The sequence below is a fragment of the Diceros bicornis genome, chromosome 30 (assembly GCF_020826845.1).
Source record: "Diceros bicornis minor isolate mBicDic1 chromosome 30, mDicBic1.mat.cur, whole genome shotgun sequence".
NCBI lineage: Eukaryota > Metazoa > Chordata > Mammalia > Perissodactyla > Rhinocerotidae > Diceros > Diceros bicornis.
The window spans coordinates 1,320,564-1,344,334 of record NC_080769.1 but is presented as its reverse complement, the minus strand read 5'-3'; the positions used below and the strand labels follow the sequence as shown (position 1 = coordinate 1,344,334).

At 39.8% G+C, this 23,771-nt stretch overlaps 1 protein-coding gene across 2 annotated transcripts in view; it reads left to right on the top strand.

Moving 5' to 3' along the window:
- Nucleotides 1–22,917, top strand: part of LOC131394246 (ral guanine nucleotide dissociation stimulator-like) — a 34,606-nt gene extending 11,689 nt beyond the window's left edge. The window contains exon 8 of one of the 2 annotated variants that reach the window (XR_009216087.1): nt 22,613–22,917. The gene's annotated coding sequence lies outside the window, so the exon portion shown is untranslated. Of the gene's footprint in view, nt 1–7,209; nt 7,679–22,612 lie in introns of those variants that run through there. The other variant, XR_009216088.1, reaches the window with a different exon arrangement.
- The last annotated feature ends 854 nt before the right edge of the window (nt 22,918–23,771 follow it).

The window sequence follows — 23,771 nt, the reverse complement described above, 5'->3', positions numbered from 1 at the left end:
TTGTAAATGAGTTCAGTGAATCCCTGAAACTGCCTCATTCCCATATGAGAGTTACAGGAAGCAGAGAGGATGAAGTAAGATGGAAGAAAGTTGTACAAAACACTATTCAAATCAAAATCATTTAAGTTGATATCAACTCCTTGTGGCAAAGTTCTGTGAGCACCGATCTTCTTTCACATTTTTCCTGGAAAAGCATACCTTCAGATCCAACCCATAATAGTTTCCTCATTTGCTCTAATAAGAAAATTTTAACTTAATAAATAAAACCAAAAGCAACCCTTATGTATGAATAAAGTTAGTGAACTTTACAGAGAAAAAAGCATATTTGGACAATCTCAATAAAGGTAACAGAAGAACGGAATGATGATGAAGTCTCATTCAAGCTTACCTTTGAAAGCCAGTAAAACCAGGTTATCTTTTCAAGAATGTGTGTAGAGCTGACAACCTTGGAAGATAGAAATAGTGGCCTCCTCTGGAGCAAAAGGCAGGCTTGCTTACTCCCCAGTATAATAAAAATAACACCCTTCCCCAAACCAAAGGTCAGCAGATTTCCTGCCTCTTATTGAAGATTTGAGTTCCTTAAGCTCTGAGTTCTTGCAACCCTCTGCATGTCTCCTGACCCACTGTGTATCATCCTGCAGGAAGTGGGATTTAGTGAACCAGTGCAAATGTTGATACTCTGGCCACTGCCATTGCTGTGTCATTAAGTCCTGTGTCTCTGACCCATGGGTCTCGTATCTTTTGCCAGCATCTGTAAGACCATGGTAGCTAACTTATTCGTTTGCAGGTAAGGTAAAATATCAGACCATTGACAGTTCCAGACAAGCCCTTAAAGTAGCTAGTAGTCTTAGGAACAGAGAGCTATCCAGAACAATATGCATGGATGGTCTTCATTGAAGACTTCATACAACCAAAACTTTAATAAGTCTCTCTGACCTCTTTTATTTCTACCTCAATTAGAAGGAGAGGCACCAAGCTTTATAGACCTAGGGCTTGTGCAAGCCACCTGGAGACCTAGTGACCAGAAACTTCCCATGGGGAGCAAAGACAGATGGGCATATTTCCAAAATGGACCCATATGCCTCCCGATCATCCAAAAGACAGTACATTATCTTAATTTATGATGATTTGATTCATTAAAATCTTGTGATGGGCCAAAGATACACTTCTAAGAGGAATGAGGCACATGACAGTTGTAAGCAGATTAACACATTTGGTGAATATCAAACTCTGAATTAACTTTAGTGTTCTAATCAATCAAAAGGTACAACAAATTTAATTAGGTAGATTAAATGATATTTAATGGTATGCCTGATTATTACTCTGCAGTAATGAACAAGCAGCTCATGTAAATAACTATAATTGGTCTTTAAAATATGATAGTCAGGACTGTTTGAGATAAGCTGGAGAGAAGGAAGGGGAGAAATAGATAAAAGCTAGCTGCTCTGACACCACTCTCAAGACCCCTGGATCTACATGTAACCCAGGAGATCTAGGCAGATGGCTGTGTGCCTAGATCCTCCTGCACTGTGGTTCTCAGGGATGTCACAGGGCTGAAGCAGCTTCCTGAATCTTGTTTACACGTCCACGTGTACAATACCCTTGACCATGGGGATGAACCACCATTCATTCATACCTTACACCCCTCTAATTAAAAATTAGATTTCAGAATCATTGTACCATTACATGATAATTTATTCCTCAAACTTGTAGGATGGCGAGCTAAAAGAAAATCAAATTTCAATGGCTTCTTTTCTTTGAAGGACCAAGATGTTCTTTCACACTTAGAATCTGGATTAGAGGATAAATCCATAAAGTCAATGGAAACAACTTAAGAAATGGACAGAGGGATACTTCATTCATGTATACACAGTAATCACAGAGACTTGAGGATATCAAAGGAAATTCTTTATTAAGAACCAAAGTTATGGATTCCTATCTTGGGTTCATTACTTTGAATTTTTGACCCAAATCATATACATTTATTGGACCATGTTCAATTCTATGATCTTTAGAAGATGCAGCCTACAGCTGAAGAGAAACAGATACAACACCAATATCTTACCCTCTCTGAAGCACAACTGAGAGCCCCTGGAGTCAGATGTTTTCTAGACAAGAAAAAGTCATTCTTCCTCTGAACAGAGAGAGTAGTGGCTATTCAAACATTCAACTTTAAATTGTTAACATGACTTGTTAGATTGTGATGGAGCAAGCCTCATACCTTCTAAGTTTCATGATTTTTCTCCAGAATACTGAGATGGATGACCTTAAAGTCCAGTTTCCCCATAAATGTCTTTATTCAGTGATAAAATTAAATTCCCTATAAAATAATTCCCATAGGGCTGGCTCCGTGGCTTAGTGGTTAAGTGTTCTGCTACTGGTGGCCCGGGTTCAGATCCGGCATGCACTAACACGTCGCTTCTCCGGCCATGCTGAAGCCACATCCCACATACAGCAACTAGAAGGATGTGCATCTATGACGTACAACTATTTACTGTGGCTTTGGGGGAAAAAAAGGAGAAGGATTGGCAACAGATGTTAACTCAGAGCCAGTCTTTCTCAGCAAAAAGAGGAGGATTGGCATGGATGTTACCTCAGGGCTGATCTTCCTCACACACAAAAAATAATAATAATAATAACAATAATAATTCCCATAAAATTGTTAAAAATATATCATAGTCTCTGACCAAGAGGAAACAAGGAAAATTGAGCAGTTGAATAGCAGTGTAATAAACTCCATGCAAGGATCTTACTGTAGCATTATGTATAATAGTGAAACTGGACATAATCCCATCTCTATCAAAGAAGAGATAAACAGATCATGGTATTCCTGTTCTTTGGAGTACCTCTAAAACTTCTAAAAAACTAAGTTAGAGTGGCGAGCACTGATAAGGAGAGACATCTATGATATATGGTTTGGGAAACAACAAATTGCAAAATGATGTAGTTATGTCATTTATGTTAAAAAAACTTTATGTGTATTTATAAATTCATAGGAAATGCCCAGAAGAATAAGCTGCAAACTCTTAACAATAGTTCCTTCTGAGTAGGGGAGTGAGTTTGCAGGGAAAGGGATGGATGGGGGAGGTTTCACTTTGCTCTACACAGATCTGGGTAATTTCACTTTTTTTACAGTATGTAACTCTTTCATAATTAGAAAAATGAGTAATGTGACCGTTTGGTGCAGGGCAACAACATTATGTTCCCCAGTCTCTGTACTGTATGTTACTGCACAGCACGGACTGTAAGAGAAAGCCCAGAGAAGCAATGAAGACAAAGAAGACATGACACCTGCAAAAAGTCAGTGGAGTATTTCTACATAACAAACCTTCCAGGTGAGTGATGGTCAGTATCTTCCACTGCTCCAGCTCTCCCAAGAAACCTAGAACCTCCCCAGGGTAAGCTGGAGGACCATGCCCGACTAATCCACTCCCTGCATGGGGCCGGTTTGTGCAGGGTGACTGCCATCAAGCAGAAAATGGACTCAGGATGGGGCGTGTGCCTTTGGAGAGGCTGGCAGAGAGGCACAAAGTGGAACACCAGCTAAGTGCACACACCTGAGAGGCGGAGTTCCAGGTGGAGACTCAAAATGTACCAAGAAACTGTGTGAAGTGAAGGAAGCTACTCAACCTCTCTGAGCCTCAGTGTCCCCCCCCTGTAAAATGGGGATCACAGGCCTACTTCACAGAGCTGTTGGGGAAGATACATAAAAGTGTCTGTTAGAATCAGTGTCACATTATTAACAAAGTCGTCTCTGACTTCAGAAAATCGATGAAAAGAATAATGTTGATGACCAAAGATGAGATGCCCAGCTTCGTAAGCAGCCCCAGCAGCATGAGAATGAGAGGAGCTCCGACTAAGCAGGGTTCTTCACAGCTCCACTGGAGAGGATAAACATGGGCTACACCAGGATAAGGGGCTGTTGTACAGTGACTTGTGTAGTGAGAGTGGGTCCCTAAAGACACTGTGAAATAGAGTTACACACAGTGGCTCCTAGGAAACAACTACAAAGCAATCAACACAGCGGATAGGCGTGGGAATGGGGCAAGCAGAGGAGGGTCAGAGCGACAAAATCTGATGGAAGACACTGAACCACGATGAGTTCCCAGCTCTGTCAACAGCTGCTGTGGTTGCGCCAGGAGATCAAACGCCTGAGACTGCTATTGTGGGGACTGCTGGGAGCACAGTGGTCACTGCGGCCATACCCCAACAGCAGTGCATCAGAGCACACACACCCTGAGACTTTCCTCTCCATTAATCCTTGTTTTAAGATGATGAATATTCTCATGTTACAATGTCTCCTTCCAACACTTGTGGACCAGTGTCATCAGAACCCCCTGAAGAGGGCACAGGCCAGAGTAGGATGGAACACTGGGGGCTGGGGGAGCGGCGCTGCACCTGACTACACGGACTATCACCTGGGCCTATTGAACACGAGAGAAGAACCCGAGGATGTGGTCTAACAAGACTTCCCTATCTTACCACATTCAGAGACACTACACACTCTCATTCTTTCTTTACAAAACTGTTAAAGAATTCATGTGTCATTAATTCATAAAGAGGCAAATTCTTGACAAAGTGACAGGGTCCAGTTTCCATGACCAGGTTTTTCAGTTGTTTTGATAATATCCCACATTCAGGAATCGGAAATGTAACCTATTGGGATGTGTAATATAAACAGGGAGTTTTTTTCATGTAGATCAACGCCCAGATTTTTAGGGACGACATAAATCATGAAAGCTGCTAACCATTCCTCCACAGGTTTCAATAAGACATTTAAGTTAATTTACCAATCTCAGGAAAAGAGAATTTGGCAATTCAAGTTTTTTGTTTCTGCATTCAAACATACAGTACAGCTAAGAGAATGAGCAGAAAAAAATTAACAGGAAGGTCTTGCTTGCATTTTATCTTTTGCAAATAAGCAAGATATTTTATGCTCTGTTCCTTTCACAACTCTAATCAATTTTTAAAGAATATGGTACCTCTGACTATCCCTAGGCATGTTTATGTGGGAACCTTGCCAGAATCCAAAGCAGAGATGTTAAAGGTGACGGGTTTCAAATGCTGCCCAAGTGCTGTCTACCTTGAACATCCCTCTCCCAAAGCTGGATGACTAGTCTCTTCCTGAGTGATCAGAGTCGCCATTCGTGTCCCTGAGAGACTGGCCACTCAGGCCTGAGCTGAGATTAGGTGATCAATCTAAAGGGCAAAATGATTAAGCTATTCTCGTCTTAAGGTTGCTGCTTTGGAGGCCACTGCCCTGGAATGCGTTGGTGAAAATGGCCTACTAGATACTTGCCTGGGAATTGGGTTGTTCTCCTCTGCTCTTAGCGGATCCTGGGGAAACCAGTGATTAACCTCACAGATGCCTTAACTTCCACACCTGTGAAAAAGGCAAGAAAGAGCCAGTGTTACCACCCAGCAAAGCTCTTAAGTTGTACTTGCAAGACCAGCCACAAGGGGGAATCTCTCTCAAAAGCTGATGAAAGGATGGCACTTTGGCTGGAGAAGGCAGAGGGCAGCAGGCAAAGTGGAAAGTTTCTGGGATGTCAAACCAGTTCCCATAAGCATTTTAGAGAAGCACCTGGCCCTGGACTTGGTAGGGGGCTGTGGAAAGACCCACAGGCACGCAGGTGGGAGGAGGAATCAAACAACGGAGGAAGGCGGTGTGGAAGAGGCACGAGTCCGACTTCTATTTTGGACAAAACCAGTTGCACGCTGCAGGCCCTTGGCTGCCCATGCAGCCGCCACATCCTCCTAACTCCCTGGTCCCGCTAGTCCCGTCGCATCCCTCTGGGATTCAGTCCACGTGCAGCGGGTGCAGGACCAGAGTCCTGAGTCAAGGGTGGTGTGTCCCTCGGCCAAGCGCACACAGCCCTGTTCCTCCCCCCAGGGTTAGGCACCGCCCCATGCTCACAGCCTCCTGGGATTTGTAGTCCTGCGGTCCTGCAAGCTCCCAGCTGGGAGCGTTTAAGAGACAAAAGCTCCCAGCATACACAGCTAGGGGCCCCAACTCCTACCTTGTCCCCCCGCCCCTGGTCCCCATCCCTCTGCTTCTCCACCCCACTCTCTATTCCGCCTCTTCTCTATACCATGACCACTCTCTATGCCCTGCCCACCCCCCAGAGTATGCGCAGTGTGGTTGGGCTACATCCCTTGAGGCCAGCACTCAGGTAGGGGTGGGGCTCACCAGCCTGGCTATTGCTGAGGATGCTTGCAGCCCTCCTGGAAACTTCCTGGCCAGTATTTGAAGGGTAAATTCTATATCTAAAATGGAAATATTGGGTGCCTGGGATTCTGGAATTTGCCTTTACAAGGCCACCTGTCCTATCATCCCCTCCATCCCTCCAGGTTGCCATGATCCTCCCTCTGGTTCCCGTGGTCAAGGTCGCTGCAGAGATCTTTCCCTTGGACCTCGCCCACCTGAAGGGCCCATACCCATCATAAAAACTCAAAGCCATGCCACTTGCCAAATTGAGGCAAAAATGGAAAGACCCAGGGGGACACGCAAGGATGAGGGCATTAATAGATCCATCTGATGATGTCATGAGTGAACGTGTTCCACTTTAAAACAAAACATTGCTGTTATTCTGAGATATTGAGTTAGGATCTTTGTGCAAATATGAAGGATTTAAAATGTTTATTGATGTATAACATGAGTACAGAAATATATGCAGAAATCATCCATGTAAACCTCAAAGAATTATTACAAAGCGAGCACACTTGTGTGACCAAGAACTAGCACCAGCTTCATTCCAGCGCCAACAATCCATTTCTCCCTCCTTCCTCCCAAAAGGTAAGCGATATCTTACCAGCAAACACTGTATATCGAGTTTGTCTTCTTATACGAGTTTTTTATTACAGAACAATTTAAACAATATACAAAATAAACAAAATAGCATAGTAGGCCCGTCACCCAGCTTCAACAACTACTAACTGTCAGCCAATTTTGTTTCATCCACATTCCATCCCATTCCCACCTCACTTTATTATTCTTTTAGTCCTTTGTGTGTGGGGGGTGTAAGATGTACGCACACTGAAAGACACAACTCTCAACTGTACAGTTTTGGCAAATAAACATGCCCATATAACCTTCACCCCTTTAAGAATAGAATAGTTCCATCACCCCCAGAAAACTCCTTCCTGTTCCTTCCCAGGCAATTTTTTCTTTCCCCCGAGGCAACCACTGCTCTGGTTTTTTCATCATAGGTTCATCTTGGCTGAAATCATCCCAAGTGTTTTGTTTTCTGTCCAGCTTGCCTCCCTCAACACGAGGTTGATGAGACTCACCCAGCATGTGTGTGTCAGCGTTTGCTCCTTGGCATGGCTGAGGGCGTTCTGCTCTGTGGTTGCCCTACAGTGCGCTCGTCTTGCAGGTCATCTCCTGTGAACATTCTTGTACAAACCCTTTTTTTTGCTTCTTAATTCCTTTATTAGCATTTAAGTGACACACCTTTGCATTTTTTAGTGGTTGGTCCAGATTACAATATGCATCTTTAACATATCACTGCCTACCTAGACTTAATAGTGCACCAGTTTAATCAATGTAAAATATGGAAGCCTTGCTACAGAACAGTTCCATTTACCTATGTCTGTCCATTATGTTATTGTTGTCATAAATTTTACATCTACCCATGTTGTAAATCCCACAATACAATGTTATAATTTTTGCTTTAAATAGTCATAGGTCTTTTAAAGAAATTAAGAGAAAAAATTTAAGTATTTGGAGGGAGATGCTTTGAGGCTCTGCAAATGTACTGTTTCTTCTTTAAGTTTCACCCACAGTTTTTGCATTCTTCAGTCAGTCTTGCTCACAGTAATTATTACTGTGGTGTTCTAGTGGCAATTTTCTATTTCATGCTATCCAGCCACGTTTTTATTTGGAATTCTGTGAGGAAGATTCCCCCCCTACTTCTCCCTTCCTTCTTCCTCTCTTTCTCTCTTTCTCTCATTCTTTTTTTTTTCTCTTTCTTTCTTCCTTTCTTATTTAATCTATTTCATATCAGTATAGACTCATGGATATTTATTTTGTTCTCTGGGTAATAATCCAATGCTACCATTATTTATTTTGTTGCTCACAATTTTCCAGCTTGAGCCATTGGGAAGTCTTTCAGATTGATTCCTTTTGACACATCTCATCATTTTCTGTGTTTTTTTTAAAGCACTTTCCTACTTTCTGGCATTACAAGGTGTTCCAGGTTCATCTTGTATTTTCCATCTCCAGCCCTAGAATTAGCCACTTCTCCAAGAAAACCTGCTTCTTTTTATTGGAGAATGATATAAATGCAGATCTGGGAGCTAGGTGTGCTCATTGATACTAGAGTGTAACTGCTTCTAGACCCACTCAGCAGAGCTTGGAAATGTATGTATGAATATAAACTCAGGTATACACATCTATCTGTTGATCTATCCATCTATCTATCAATCTAACTATCTATCTGGATAGAGATATTAAAAGAGACATGGATTTATACTGATACTTCCAACTCCAATCCAGCACCACAGATTTTATTCTAGCATTCTCCTTTTGTTTATATGTAACTTCTTTTACCAACAGTGAGAAACTTAACTCCAGTTATCTACAATATATTTACTAATGTGTCAACTAGTTTCAGAATTGCTAATCCATACCCTTATGAGAAACACATTTATCACCTAGTGTACAGTGTTTTTGTCCAGTACTTTAGATTTACAGTATCCCGTCAAAGCACTGTCTTCCAAAGTTACTTAGGTCAGGACCTTTCACCCCCACCCCTTCTGTGTGGTTATGTCAGGTGCTTGTAATACAGTGAGATTCATTTGTTGCTGCATTCCATCTGAGTTCCCCAGCATCCTGATTGATTTTTAAAATTTGCAGAGTAAAATTCACTCTTTGCGGTGTACAGTTCTACGGGTTTTGACAACTTTATGGTCGTGTATCCATCTCTACAGTACCATACAGAGCTGTTTTTTTCACCCCCAAAATTCTCTCATACTGTCTCTTTGTAGTCAACCGCTTCCCCCACTCCATCCCTTGGCAACCACTGATCACTTTCCATCTCTGTAATTCTGCCTTTTCTAGAAAGTCATGTAAATGGAATCATATACCATATAGCCTTTTGCATCTGGCTTCCTTCACTTAGAGAAATGCCTCCAAGATTCATCCATGTTGTTGTGTGAATCAAGAGTTTATCCTTTTTATTGCCAAGTACTATTCTAATGTCCCGATGCACCACAGCTTCTTTCTCGACTCACCTGATGAAGGACACTTAGTTTATTTCCAGCTTTTGGCAATTATGAATAAAATGGCTATAAAGATTCACACAAAGGTTTTTGTTTAAACATTAGTTTTTAATTTGTTTCAGTAAATACCTAGGAGGGGGATATCTGAGTCATATAATAAATGTATGTTTAACTTTATAAGAACCTGCTAAACTGTTTTCCAAATGCAACTATCATGTTGCATTCCTAGTTCTAGTTGCTCCTAGTCCGCACCAGCACTTGGTATTTGCAATTTGATTTTTTATTCTAGCTATCTAATATGTGTGCGGTCTCTTATTGTGGCTTCTGCTTCCTTTATGAAAGTGAGTTCTGCTAAATATAGAATCCTGTGTTGACTTTTGGGTTTTCATTTTGCACTTGAAGGATGTCATTTTGTTATTGATTTGTCTCTTTTGTGTTTGATAATGTATCATCCATCATTCACATTATTTCTCCCTGTATGTAATGTCTTCCCATGTATATATGTAGTTCCTTGACTGCTTTCAAGATTTTCCTTTATCTTTGGATTTTAGCAGCTTGACTATCACGTGCCTAGGTATGGTTTTAATTTGTGTTTTATTTTGTGGGTTTCCTGACTTTCTTGGATCTAAAATTTTAGATTTTCCACCAAATTTTGAAAGTTATGCTATTACTTATTGATTTACCTTTCTGCCTCATTTAATTTTTCTGTCTCTCCCCTCTGCTGGAGACTCAATCATCTCACAGGTTGTAAGGCTCTCTTCATTTTTCTTCAAAATTTTTACATTCTTTTCTTCAGGCTAGATAATTTCTATTGCTCTATCTTCATGTTTCTTCTACTGTTTCTCATCTACCGGTAAACTCAAAAGTATTTTTTTATTTCATCTTCTTATTTGGTACTTTTTTGTAATTTCCATTTCTCTGCTGAGTTTCAACATCTGTTCATTCATTATGAGAATATTTTTCTTTACCACCATGATCATCTTTATAATAGTTACTCTCTTATCCTTGTTTGCTAATTGCAACACCTTGAGGATAGCTTCTACTGCCTGCTTTTGCTCATATATGGATTACATTTTCCTATTTCTTCAAATCTCATGATTTTTCAAAATTGTGTACTGGAAACCATGAATGATAGTTATAGAGACTCTGGATTCTATTGTATTCCTTTGAAGAGTGTTGTTGTTTTTCTAGCAGAGAGTTAACTTGGCTGGACTGAAACTCCAATCCTGTCTCCTTTACAGTGAGCATAGCTGAAATCCTCATTCAGGTCTTTCATCTTCCAACTGTTGTTTACACAAGGCCCTCTGGGGCCTACTGTGCATGTGTGTTGTTCAAAGATCTGCCAATTTGGTGTGTGTTGGGGGGAGACATTCATACATATTTTGAGATTTTCCTCTTTGTGTGTCCCTCCCTTCCAGAATTTCTCCCCTAACTTTCCAGCTACTCTGCCAGCCCCAAAATATGTCCTGTAGCATTACAAGTAAGACTGTAGTTTTTCCCCTGTCTGGGCCATGTACAGATTTTGGAATGCTTTGAGGCAAAAGACTCAAGCTTGCAAATATCTCCTGGTGCAATTCCCATCACTTAAGGGAAGACGCTGTCTCAGTTCTGCTTGCTTTGGAAGAGATTTATACATACACACACATACACATTTATTATATGTATATTACATATAGATAAATGATTCTCTATAAATATATATAATATTTTATGCAGATTTTATCATTGTTATCTGTGAGAGTGTTAGTTCAACAAGCTACTCCACCATTACTGGAAGCCAGACCTTGTCTTTTTTGGATTTTATATAAATTGAATTATAAAATATATTGCCTTTTGAATATAATTTCTTTTATGCCGCATTATGATTGTGATAGTTATCTATGCTATTGCATGTAGCTAGTGTTTGTTTATTTGTTGGAAATAATTAATTTTTTTAAATGGTCATAAAATATGCATAACATAAAATTGACCATTTTAACCATTTTTAAGTGTACAGTTCAGTGACATTCAGTACATTCACATTATTGTGTAGCTATAACCTCCAACCATCCACAGAACTATTTTTACCTTGCAGTGAAACTCTGTGCACATTAAGCAACAACTCCCTGTTGTCTCTCCCTCTTGCCCCTGGGAACCACCATTTTCCTTTCTATTCCTATGAATTTGACTACTCTAAGTACCTTATATGAGTAGAATCATACACTATTTTACTTTTGTGGCTGGCTTTATTTCACTTAGCATAAAGTCTTTAAGGTTGATCCATGCCATAGCATGTGTCAGAATTCCTTCCTTTTTAAGGGTGAATGGTATTCCACTGTGTGTATCCAGCACATTTTTTTTGTCAATTCATCCGTTGATGGACACTTGGCTTGCTTCCAGCTTCTGGCTATTTTGAATAACACTGTTAATGACAGGGGTGTATGTATATGTCTTTTTACCTCTGCATTCAGTTCTTTAGGGTGTATACCCATAAATGGTGTTCTGAGATTCATTTTCTCCCATGTGGGAGGGTTCCCCAGACCTCCAACAAGCAATTCTTGGAATGTCAGCTGGTCGTCAGATAATTCAACTCAATTTGATGCTGTCAACACAGAGATACATCCGATTCCACAGGTTGAGGGCTCAGTCCTATAAGACTGCACACCCACCCAACCTCACTTCAACTTCATATGCTAGTTAGAAGCCCAGGTTGTTTCCTGTACTTCTGACTGACTGGCTGTAAACCAGAGCTTCCCACGACCTCCTCCTTGGGTTTGATTAATTTGCTAGAGTGGCTCACAAAACTCAGAGAAACATTTACTAGATCACCAGTTTATTATACAAGGATATAACTCAAGAACAGCCTGATGGAAGTGGCGCATAGGGAAAGGTATGTGAGAAAGAGCACAGAGCTTTTATGCCATCTCCAGGTGCACCACTCTCCAGTCACTCCTTGTCATTGGCAACCTGGAAGCTCTCTGAACCTCCTTCTATTGGGATTTTTACTGAGGCTCCCTCATGTAGGCATGATCAATTATTAACTCAGTTTCCAGCCCCTCTCCCCTGTCTGGAGGATAAGGAGTAGGGCTAAATATTCCAAGCTTCTAATCAGGGCTTGGTCTGTCTGGTGACCAGCCCCCATCCAGGAGCCATCCAGGAGCCCACCCAGAGTTGCCTCAATAGAACAAAAGATTCTCCTAGTGTTCTTATCACTTAGGAAATTACAAGGGTTTTAGGAGCTCTGTGTCAGGGATGGAGTCAAAGACAAATATTAGAACAAGAGATGCTCCTAGTGCTCTTATCATTTAGGAAATTACAAGGGTTTTAGGAGCTCTGTGCCAGGAACTAGAGGCAGAGACCAATAAATATATTTTCTATTATTTCAGAACCCATAAGTGGAAATGCTAGATGATATGGTAATTCTATTTTTAATTTTTGAAGGAACTACCATACTGTTTTCCACAGTTTTATATTCTCACCATCAGAGCACAAGGGTTCCAATTTCTCAACATTCTTGCCAACATGTTATTTTCTGATTTTGTGATAGTAACTATCCTAATGGGTATGAAGATGTATCTCATTGTGGTTTTATTTTGCATTTTCCTGATTCTTAGTGATGTTGAGCATCTTTTCATGTGTGTACTGGCCATTTTTTATCTTGTTTGGAGAAATGTCTATTCGAGTCCTTTGTGCATGTTTAAATTGGGTGTTTTTTTAATTGTTGAGTTGTGAGAGTTCTTTATATATTCTAGATATTAAGCCCTTATCCGATATGTGATTTGCAAATATTCTCAACCATTCTGTGGGTGGCCTTTTTACTTTGTTGATAGTATCTTGTGATACAGAAAACTTTTGCATTTTGATGAAGTCCAATTTGTTATTTTTTTGTTGCTTATGTCTTTAGTGTCATATTAAAGAAATCATTGTTGGCAATGGCATTTGGACTCAATGACACACAGCTTTTACCCTGTGTTTTCTTCTAAGGATTTTATAGCTTCAACTCTAACATTTACATCTTTGATCTATTTTGACTTAATTTTTGTATATGGTGTAAGGTAAGCATCCAACCTAATTCTTTTGCATGTGGGTATCCAGTTTTCCCAGCACCATTTGTTGAAAAACTTATCCTTTCTCCAATGAATGGTCTTTGCACCCTTGTCAAAAATCATTTGACTGTATAAGCAAAGGTTTATTTCTGGGCTCTCTATACTATTTCATTAGTATATTGTGTGTATTTATGCCAGTACCACACTGTTTTGATTACTTTGTAGTAAGTTTTGAAATCAGGAAGTGTGAGTTCTCTAACTTTGTTCTTCTTCTTCTAGATTGTTTTGGCTATTCAGGGTCCCTTGAGGGTCCATATGCATTTTAGGACATATTTTTATATTTTTGCAAAAAACATCATTGGAACTTTTACCTCTTTGAATAAGTTGAGTCTTAAGTATTTTATTCTTTTTGATGATATTGTAAATAAAAATGTAATGTCTCTAGATTTCTTTTTCAGATTACTTATTATTAATGTATAGAAGAACAACTAATTTTTGCATGTTGATTTTGTGTCCCACTACTCTGCAGAATTTATTAGTTCTAAAAATTTTTTTCTGGAATTTTTAGGGGTTTCAACATATAAGATAATATTTGTAAACAAATATAATATTACTTCTTCCTTTCCAATTTGGATGCTATTTCTTTCTTTTTCTTGCCTAATTGCTTTGTCTAGAACTTCTAATACCATGTTGAATAGAAGTGGTGAATGTGGGCCTTCTTGCCGTGTTCCTGATCTTCGAGGAAAAGTTTTCAGTCTTTCACCCATGAATATGGTGTTCTGTGTGAATTTCTATATACGGCTTTTATTATGTTGAAGTAGCTTCCTTATATCTGAGGGTTTTTAACATGAAAGCATGTTCAGTTTTGTCAAATGCTTTTTCTGCATCCATTAAGATGATCTTTTTATTTTTTCCTTCATTTTGTTAATGTAGTTTATTACATTGATTTATTTTCATATATTGAAACATCCTTGCATTCCAGGAATAAATCCCACCTAAAAATGATGTATAATCCTTTTAATATGCTGCTGAATTTGGTTTGTTACTATTTTATTGAGGATTTTTGTATCAATATTCATCAAAGATATTGTACTTTTCTACAATAGAAATTGTACTTTTCTCTTCTATTGTATTCTATTATAGTTTTCTATTTCTGTAGTTTCAAACACCTGTCATTTTATTTTCTCTTAGTGTCTTTGGCTCTGATATCAGCATACTGCTAACCCCACAGGAGGACTTTAGAAATAGTCTCTCCTCTTCAACTTTTTGAAAGAGTTTGAAAAGAATTGGTGTTATTTAATTTAAAAAAAAGGCTTTGTGCCCAGGAATAAATTCAGCATAAAATAAATACAAATATTTTTTAAAAATGTGAAAAAGTTGTTTTCCTAAAAGAAATTAAAAATGAAGCAAGTACATTACTTACCACTTTACTACTTAAAATTTTTTTAACCTAATAATAGGCATGAAAAAATTGTTAGAATTAAAATGACTCAAGTGTTCATTTTCTTCATTACAAATTTTCTGACAGAAGTATATGATACCATCATGTATGACATCTTTTATCAAAAAATGGTCATTTTTTGTAGTATTTGAGAACATTACGAATTTTCCCAGTAGCCTCTGACAATACTCTGATATGCAAAGTTATCTTTTCAACATATATGTCTTATCATCATCCTTACCAAATTAACAAACTCTGTCAGGTGCTAATTAATTAACTACTTTTCCTATGATTCAGGTTCTCCGCCATTGATTTCCCTAACCATCAGGAAATTCTACAACTTCTGCAAGATTAACAATTTTACCTTACACTGTATTTCTCTCATGTGGTCTAAAACATCCAAAAATCATTGATAAACTGACCCTGCCCAAACTAAAGCATGGTGAATTATAAAAGATGGTCTCTGTTAAGTGGGGAAGGATTTCAGGTTGAACTTAATTTTACAAGTGGTCAGTTTATTACAGTGTATTGTTCTGTTATGTATTTCACTTCTTTTTTTAAAAAAGTGATAGTTGAGGGCACTTAGATAATAAAAAGTTGAGAAAATAAGGAACTGATATACTTTGTAAGCTTCAAATGTTTTCAAGCATAAAATACAATAAGAACTAAAGCCAAGAAATGGCAGAGGAAATAGAGATAAGAGGATGAAATTGCAAAACCGAATCTATACTAATATCTCAATGGCTAGCGTTGTGGTGCCAAGAAGGTGGTGAAGTCAAAGAATTCGTAAAGATGATAATAAATAGACTGCAAAGAAAAAAGACTGAAATTTTTATAGAGAGAATTTTTACAGCGATATTACAGATCGAGAAGAGGGAAGAGAAGTTGGAGTGAGAGACTATCTGCTTGTTAAATTACTCCCACTGTAGAGAACAAAAATCCAATTTGCTGAAATATTTGTTTCCCTCTATGACCCTATCTTTATCTGCAAAATGTCAGCTCTGAATCAATGTCACAATCCAGCTTTTCCATCCCTGGGGAACAGAGCTCATCTGAAACCTCATCTGCCCAGCCTGTGAAATAAGGCCGGCCATCCATTCTCACAGAGGAGCCAACTGGAGGTAGGATTTTTGGTTCTGAATTCAGCTAAACATCTTCAAAGAATTGTATCTGGCCTTCCTCATCCAAAGCTATCAGTGAAGGGCTGGCTGGCTTTCAGAGAAGACCAATTCACAGTCAGCTGTGACATTTTCTGTTGAGCTTTCTAGAGAAGGCTGTGGGGCTTGTCAGTAAGAGTTGATTTCTGTACGGGTTATATTTTTTTATTTTATTCAGAGATTTATAAAGAAATTTATATGGTAAGTATTACTTATTATCAAGAAAAAATGTTGTCTATTCTTTGGTCATTTAAGCAAAATCCTCCTCTCAGGGCCCACCCATGGACAAAGACCAGATTTAATCTCCAAGCGTCTGCCAGGCACACTGTGGTCAGTGGGAAGGACTCAAGTTGGGAGCCTGTTCTCTTGTGTCCTGTGCTGGTACTTAATCTTCCATCTCTTCAGTGTACTACTAGACAGAGGCTCAAAGGACTTGACATTGGAGAAATGTACTTTTCATTGTCTTTAGACTTTTACACTTTTCAAAAAGACTCTCAGCATTTCCAGTAATTGTGCAGCAGTTTACCCAATACTAAGCTTCTCACTATTAAAAATTAAAATAAATAAACTTTGAAAAGGAAAAAAGTGATCTTTGCAATTTTGTACAGAATCTATATAATGGGTGCATCCTTATAAATGGAGGAAAGGTAACAAATTTAACTCTTTTGGTTAGTTAACACAGTATTATATTTTATATATTACCAATTTTGAGATTATTTGTATTTAAAAATACTGCTTCAAACCCCTAAATCATTGTAAGTGGTAGAGTCTGCCATCTGCCTTGGCTGAACAATTATATACAGTGTCAGCCAAAATTCTTCCATTCCTGTATAATCTTATATATGGGTGGTAATGGTGGGTTATTATAGATTGTTTAAACACGTGCGTATCACAAAATACAAGTGGCCATTAAAAATTAAAATATTCACCAAATACAAGGTTATCTGATTCCTAGAAAAAGAAAACAATACTGTAACATTAAGGCTAAAACTGTCAAAAAGGAAGCCAAGATAGACTCAAGTCAAGCTTTTGCTGAAAAGTTATTTGGCTCATCTTTGAAACTTTATCTTGTTTATTATGTAAGCAAGATACTTTCAGAGACTGGAATATGGAAAGTGCTTATTGGTAAGTTAACATTGTGATCATTTATTTTGTAAATGTTAATACGAGAGAAGTAATTCACTTTTGGGCCGGCCCCGTGGCTTAGCAGTTAAGTGCACGCGCTCTGCTGCTGGTGGCCAGGGTTCGGATCCCGGGAGCGCACTGACGCACCGCTTCTCTGGCCATGCTGAGGCTGTGTCCCACATACAGCAACCAGAAGGATGTGCAGCTATGACATACAAATATCTACTGGGGCTTTGAGGGGAAAAAATAAATAAATAAAATCTTAAAAAAAAAAAAGAAGTAATTCACTTCCTACTATATTAGGATTTTCAAGTTCTGCTAAATCTAAGGCCACATTACTGGCAAGTTGGGATACCTCTAGACATCTGAAAAATATGAGTCCTACAGAGAAACATATAAATTCTCTCTTCATCTTGTTCTAAATTCTAAAACATTCTAAGGTTTTGGAACAAACCAATGACATCCCAAATTTACAGTAAGGCTGCATGTGCCGTACATGATCCTATAAGAAGAGAAATCCGAATTTTAAATAGAGGAGATTGTGTACAAAAATAAAGTACATTTTCACGTCTGAAAGGGTATTTCAAGAAAGAAGGGATTCTCAGAACATGTGGTAAATGGTAAATAACTTACCAGGGGCTCTCTAAAGGAAAACATATTGTGGAAAAAAGATCTTAAATGCAGAGAGCTAAAAGATCTTAAATGCTGGAATCCTTATGATGAAACAGACGTTGAACTACTTTTTCTTAAAGTTTAAAATGCATCTTATCTTCCAAACAAATACCACCTCTCTGCCTTGTCGCTTACCTGGGCATGGTGACGTGTTTGAATCATTTTTCTAATTCATTGGCTCTTAAACTTGATGGGCAGCAGAAGCACCTGGAGGCCTTGTTGAAACCCAGATTGCCAGGCCCCACCCCAGAGTTTCCAGTTCAGCAGGTGTGCAGCAGCACCTGAGAATTTGCATTTCTACCCGGTTCCCAGGTTATGCTGATGCTGCTGGTCCAGGGACCCCACTTTGAGAACCACAGCCTAACTTACACCCTATATATGGTTACCAAATCCATTATTTCATCATTTGTCTGCTACTTTTCTTTTATCACATCAGCACCTTAGCTCCGAATCTCCTCATCTAGCATTGGCAATACTTGGAGAGTTTAACAACTGGTCCTCCTTTCTGGCTCAATTCTCCCTCTTCCTCTTGATACTACATTCTCTTGCTAGGTAATTCTTCCTTAAACATCAGTTCATCATAGATCTTCCTTGCTCAAAATCTCATGGCTCTTATGCTGAGCACAAGACATTTTAAATTCTCTACTTGGCTCATAAGGTCTGGAATAGCCTGTAGAATGTGGACAACCTATTCCCTACCCTGCCTACTATAAAGGAGTATGTGAGGATTACATAAGATATGCACAATGATGCTTGTTATGCACAGTGTGACATTCTATAAAGTCACTGTGAACACTGAGTCAGTGAATATGACCCACTGCTCCTACGAGAAATGCAGGGTTAGGTTGCTGCAAGCCTTAGTCACATTTTCTTCAACTGATCAATACGTAGCCTTATTCTCTGTGTGTTTCTCTTTAAAGTCACCTTATTTAAAATATATTGTTGATATATTAACATTGAACTCACACCAACAGCACTGTACCTCATGTCTGAAAGAAGCTTGTCGAACACACATACTTTCTCTGTAAAGGCATGTCACAATCTCTTGCCCTGAGGAACACCAGGCAGCATTGCAGCGCTACACATGGGGGACATATTGAACAGCAAAGTCACCAACACAAGGCACAAAAAGATGAGAAATGAGGCACTAAATAGACTGCAAGAAGGACACTTGTTTACAGCATGGGCTGAAACAAGAGGGCAGAGCGTCACCTTGTTCCCCTCAGCTGGGAACGTGCATGTCGAGTGACTCAAGTTTTTCACCACTTTGTGCATATCTGCAAATGGACATGAAAGCCCTGTGAGTGTTTATTTGGAGGCTGTCAGTACATTTTAGCTAGTGTGCAAGTGTGCAAACACGGAATCCACAAATAATGAGGATCAACTATACTATGAAAGCATCTTTTCAAAACCAGAGTATTGCTTATATATAAGAGCAATAATGATAACATAACAGCTAACATTTTAGTGCCTACTATGCGCCAGGAGCTCTTCTAAGCACTTTACATAAGTTAATGCATTTCAGTCTCACTGAAACCCTATGAGACAGGAGTTCTCAGTAGCCTCATTTTATAGATGAGAAAACTAAATCTCAGAGAGTAAATACTTTGCACAGGTTCCCCAGTTAAAAGTGGAATAACTGGGATTGGTGCCCAGACAAACTGGTCCAAAGCACACAGCCTCAACCACTGTGGTAGGAATGTGAGCGAATTTTCTAGCACGCCCCGAAAAGCCTCTTCTTCTCCAGTCAGTGTGGTCTCTCACATACATATTCAATCATCAAACATTTTCTGAGTGCCCCAAAGGTGTCAGGTACTGTGTTTAGATACTGGAGGGACAAATAGAATGTTGACACAAATAATCCATGACCAATCTATAAATCAAAATTGGGTTGAGTTTATGATGAGCCAACATTTGAGGGCCATATAGCCGGGGAGAGTCCTTTCACTAAGAAATGGAGCACTCCAAAGAAGTGGGGTGTACAGAGTGGTTATATACCATCAAAGAGCATGTTTCACATGTGATTGCAATGTTCCTTTCATAATAGCCGTGACATTGACCTTTCAGCACGTTGATTGATGGACACAGTAGGTATCAGGTCTGCTGTCTCCATGGATGTGGCTGTTGTCTCGAGTTGGGTGGTCACAGGATGAGCACAGCAATCAAATCCTAGCCTAGGGAGAAATGCTTATCCTTAAGGAAATGCCAATGTGGGAGAAGTTGCATTTATCACATCAGCACCTTAGGTCATTGTTTTTGTCTTTGGGACATGTTAATTGCTTAAAGCTGATATACAATGGATGAACAGAGGCTACAGGCCCCTTTTGGGGGGGAAAAAAAAACAAGGTCAAGCCTAATTAGTTTTACACCAAATGGCTTCCTCATATGCTCCAATATATCCTATTGCTTGCCATTTATTTATGAAGAAGAAGGATAGTCTCAGCTTTAAGGAGCTCACTGTCAATGAGACATGAAAAAAACAACAGTTAAGAAAAAGTAGATAAGTACAAGGTCCCCGAGTGGCGACATCAAAAGGGGTCTCTAAATGGAGACCTCCCAGGAAAAGTGTCCAAGAGGAAGGAACATTTGACATGAGTTTAGATTGAGAAATAGGAATTAAGTTGATCAAAAAAGAGGGTAGGAAGACAGAAGAAACACATATAAAAAGACAGATATAAAGGATGCTAAGGATTTCAGAGTATGGGGGTATTTTTAAGGCTGGAAAAAAGCCAACATGTAGGAAACAGTGGGTGATGAGGCTAAAGATGAGGACAGCAAGAGAAAGCCTGCGTGTCCAGCTCAGGAGTCTGAATGTTCTCTCGGATGCTCTGAGCAGTCATTGTAGCAGTCTAAGCAGATATCAGATTTAAGCAAATTTAGATTCTAGAAGGTAACTCTGGAGGTATTGTGGAGGAAAGATTAGAAGAAATTAAGACTGGAAGTAGAGGGACCTGTTGGGAGACTGGGCAGCGATCCAGATAAATAGGCCTTGGTTCAGGCCGGGGGTCTGCAGGTGGAGGAGGCCAGGAGGTGGGAAGCAGTGCTGGGCTCCTGGAGGAGGAAACTGAGCTGCCTCTCAGTCACAGGAAGACTGTGCCTGTCATGGCCTCCCCACCCCCATGCCCAAACGCCATGTTCCTTTCTACGTCTGTACCTTTCCCCTCTTCTTCCATTTGAAATCCTCATTCTTTCTTCCCTCCACCTGCCCAAAAGTGATCCATTTGAGGACTTGATCTAGTCTACCTCTCCTAAGGAGCTGTCCTTAATTACATTTTCTGAATAACATTCCCAATTTTTTTAGGTTCTGTAATACAACATACACTAAATACCTTGGCAGAACCTAATTACATCTTGCAACAGTTTCATGTATGTGGAGGAGCTTGGAACCTTATAATTCTTTGTATTTTCTTCAATACCTACCACAAATATCTTGCACATATAGGTCAATGGATGTCCAGTAAAGTTCAATAAAGAAGAAGCACCTTTTATAAGCTAAGAACTTTTATGAGCTCAGTTATTCCTTTAGATCAGCTGCTGGAACCATTTGTCTTTCTCCACAGGTCAACAGTGTTGCCCAGCACAAATGAATTTTACACCTTCTCAAACTCAATAGAGCAAAGATGGAACTTCATTCCCCCTGCAAGCCCTACTGCCCCAGAGAAAAGCAAAAACAACGTGTGACATCTAATTCTTTCTTCACATTCTCATGTCAAATTGCAACTGTTTTCCAGATGCTAACTGGTTTTCATTCTTAAAACTGACAGAAAAGATTCTCATTATTTCTTTCTTTCCTTTTTTTTGGGGGGAGGAAGGTCAGCCTTGAGCTAACTTCTGATGTCAATCCTCCTCTTTTTGCTGAGCAATATTGGCCCTGGGCTAACATCTGTGCCCATCTTCTTCTACTGTATATGGGATTCCGCCACACCATGGCTTGACAAGAGGTGCATTGGTGCGCGCCTGGGATCTGAACCTGTGAACCCGGGGCTACCACAGCAGAGTGTGCGCAATTAACTGCTGTGCCACCGAGCCGACCCCTCTGTTTATTTCTAAAGCTGAAATGTCTAAATCGTTCTCCAGGCTAGTTGGAGTTTCCATAAAATGAAAATGTACATTCCAGAAAAATCCTTAACTTTCCAGAATAATCCTTAATATATTATGGTAAACACCTTGGCAAAATGTCACTGATTTTCAATGTCAGTGCCTCCACAAGGGTATCCTTGCATTGTGGTCCCTCCCAACCACCTCTCACTTTGCCCCTCCCCAGGCTCATGGGCTCAAAGTGTTTACTGAGCACTAAGAATGATCAGAGTCTGAGGGAGACTTCAAGGATTGTCTGTTTTCTGACCCCAACCATCTCTCTCCATCTCTCCTTTAACCTCTATTTTTCTTACTCTGGTTTCTACTTTAGTTCTTTACTTGTCTTGTGAATTTTTGTTTTGTGGCTTATAATTACCATGTAATTCATATTACTTTTTGCCTTAGAGTTTAGAAAGAACTTACATTAAACAAGGTTTTTTTCCCAGCTCTTTGATGTGTCTAATACCTTCCAACGCAATTCAAGTGGCTTCTTGTTCTTATATCTCCATCATTATTCCTTCAGAATTATGTTCACCCCACACTTTTGATCTGACCAATGATGCTTTACTCTTTAAACTTTTCTATGCCAAGACTCCCATGAGGAATCCCTCAAGCACCATCAGCTAGGCAACCCCACATTCCTCACATCTGTTTCTGATACCAGCCCTGATATCTGTTCCCCAGCATTGAACCCACCATATATGGGGTTAAATCAAAAAGCACTCATTCCCCCTTCTCTGCTTCTCTAAGTTATATTCACATGTAGATATGGGTTGTTTTACCCTTTGTGTTCCTGAATTCCACAAGACAAATGGAGGTAATAAATTGTTGAAAGCCCAGGTGTCTACAAACTGAAACTCTGACTAATTACCAGTTCTTGTGGTTTGTTACAGGGAGACTGAGATCTCAAAATTATCAAGAAGCTGAAGCTCCCCAACTCCCGCTTCCTGGCGCCGAATCCACCATTCATCACAGGGACAGACAAACAGAGGACACCTGCAGCTCCCCTAACTCAGCTAAACGCAGGCTGATGGGAGGACGCCGAACTGCAAAGCCGCAGCTCCCCTCCTCCACCTAAAACCTTGTAAACTGTAATCGTTAATTGGCAGCAGTTGCCGTCCACACCCCAAGGCCAAATTTCTGGTGATGAGAGAAGATTGGTTGATGGAGCCCTAGATCTCCCGCTGTAGATAGAGATGACAGCGGCTTGGCGCCAGAAGACTGGGATCACTCCTCCAACAAATAATCAGTCACCAAGGATATATTATTTCCCACAGACTTTCCTTTAAAAGCCTCAACTCCTAATGCCTCAGGAGGACTGTGGATTTTGGGGCATGTGCCCACTACAGCCTCATTTTGCTGGCAAAATTAAACCACTTTTCTTTTCCTCGGTCCCTGGTCATTGCGTTCATTGATTCGGCTACGGTGACAGGGTCCTGGGTTTTTCTGGCTACATTTCCTTGATTTGTTCCTAAATAAAGATGTTTCTGAAACTAATAATAAATTGTACCAACTGGTCATTGTATAAAAATCACTATCACAGATATTTTAAAGAGAACAAATGGAAAAGGCTTTATGAGTCGTGTGTTTTTTCTAGGGGTATGGAGCTCCCAGACTTATTAACTACAGAGAGAGTAAGAGTCAGAACACATTCAACAAACTCCATTGTACTCAGGTGAGAGGGCAGGTGACTGAACGCACATCTGAAGAAGAACTTAGAGGATGCTTTCTGACTCTGCTTCGTGCCTCTGACTAAGCTGTCCTAGACATCCCCGTTACGGCCACGGAAAAACACAGGCAGCCTTGATGGACCAGAAATCCTCCTATGGCCATCATTTGTACAGAGTAAACTGGCTTAACACCTCTCGTTTCCTGCTGCAGTGGTAATTTACAGACATACAGAACTGCCATCTAGTGACTAAGAAGAAAACAGCAAGGTGCTTTACAAGAAAAGTGAAATTGTGAGTTTTTTAAAGAAGAACAGTGAAGCACTAAAGTTGGTAAAGTTGACACAAGGTGGCACACGAAAGTTATAGTGAACCTGAAAAATGT